The sequence below is a fragment of the Cebus imitator genome, unplaced genomic scaffold, assembly GCF_001604975.1.
Source record: "Cebus imitator isolate Cc_AM_T3 unplaced genomic scaffold, Cebus_imitator-1.0 Scaffold224, whole genome shotgun sequence".
Classification (NCBI taxonomy): domain Eukaryota; kingdom Metazoa; phylum Chordata; class Mammalia; order Primates; family Cebidae; genus Cebus; species Cebus imitator.
Genome location: NW_016107539.1, coordinates 1,293,368 through 1,294,966, shown reverse-complemented (window position 1 = coordinate 1,294,966; position 1,599 = coordinate 1,293,368). Strand labels below are relative to the sequence as shown.

The 1,599-nt window shown below is 48.4% G+C and overlaps 1 non-coding gene across 1 annotated transcript; it reads right to left on the bottom strand.

Annotated features, from left to right (window-relative positions):
• Positions 1-349: 349 nt before the first annotated feature.
• Positions 350-453, bottom strand: LOC119466755. The gene has a single exon (XR_005195216.1). It is a non-coding gene; the product is annotated as a U6 spliceosomal RNA (small nuclear RNA).
• Between the last annotated feature and the right edge of the window lie 1,146 nt (positions 454-1,599).

Here is a 1,599-nt window from a genome sequence, read left to right as displayed (position 1 = left end):
TTGTGCGCAGTGGCGCACGCCTGTAATCCCAGCGCTTTGGGAGGCCAAGGCAGCGAATCACCTGGGGTCAGGAGTTCGAGACCAGCCTGACCAACATGATGAAACCCTATCTTTACTAAGAATACAAAAATTAGCCAGATGTGGTGATACATGCCTGTAATCCCAGCTACTCAGGAGGCTGAACCTGGGAGGTAGAGGTTGCAGTGAGCTGAGATTGCGCTACTGCACTCCAGCCTGGGCAACAGAGCAAGACTCCATCTCAGAAAAAAAATCAGTATCTGCCTTGCTCACTCCTGCCTCCCCTTTGCTTATAGGCATGTGTAATACATAGTAGGTGCTCAATATATATACACATATGAAACGCTTTGTGAATTTGCCAGTCTTCCTTGCTCAGGGGCCATGCTAATCTCTGTATTGTTCCAATATTTGGCATATATTTTTGAATGAGTTAATTACCATGTATTCATCTCTGATAGATTTTGAAAACAAACTGGTTGCTGGGAATCCAAAGAACTGGATTGAGCAGCGGGGCACGGTGGCTCATGCCTGTAATCCCAGCACTTTGGGAGGCTGAGGCGGGCAGATTACCTGAGGTCAGAAGTTCGAGATCAGCCTGGCCAACATGGTGAAACTGCATCTCTACTACAAATACAAAAATTAGCTGGGCAGAGTGCTGGGTGCCTGTAACCCCAGCTACTCAGTAGGCTGAGGCAGGAAAATCACTTGAACCCAGGAGGCGGAGGTTGCAGTGAGCCAAGATTGTGCCACTGCACTCCAGTCTGCATGACAGCAAGACTCCATCTCAAAATAAATAAAGAAATAAATAAATAAAAATACAAAACAATTAGCTGGAAGTGACGGCCGTCGCCTGTAATCCCAGCTACCTGGGAGGCTGAGGCAGGAGAATCGCTTGAACCTGGGAGGTGAAGTTTGCAGTGAGCTGATATCGCGCCATTGCACTCCAGCCTGGACCACAAGAGGGAAACTGTTTCAATTAAAAAAAAAGTAAAGAACTGGATTGAGGGAAAGACAGTCAACTCACGGAGAAGATGAGCAGAAGAAAAGCTTAATGAAGCCACGACTGTAACCATGAGGACTCCATAGCTGAGGGCAGGTCAGAGGGCTGCTTTCCCAACTGGCCTTGGCTGTAACCAAGCAGGTATCTAGCAGCCGGGGCAGCTCACCTAGGAGTGCCTGGCACCCGCTTCTTGGGATTATCTCTAATCTATACAAGTGAGTGACTTGCCTTCCCAAAACGGGTGCTTGTTCCAGAAGGGAAAGAACTGTGTCTTTTCTTTCTTTTTTTTTTTTTTTTTTGAGACGGAGTCTTGCTCTGTCCCCAGGTGTCAGGCTGGAGTGCAATGGCACGATCTCGGCTCACTGCAATCTACCCCTCCCAGGTTCAAGCAGTTCTCCTGCCTCAGCCTCCCTAGCAGCTGGGACTACAGGCTCTAGCCACAAGGCCCAGCTAATTTTTGTATTTTTAGTAGAGACAGGGTTTCACCATGTTAGCCAAGATGGTCTTGATTTCTGATTTCTTGACCTCGTGATCCGCCCTCCTTGGCCTCCCAAAGTGCTGCGATTACAGGCCTGAGACAC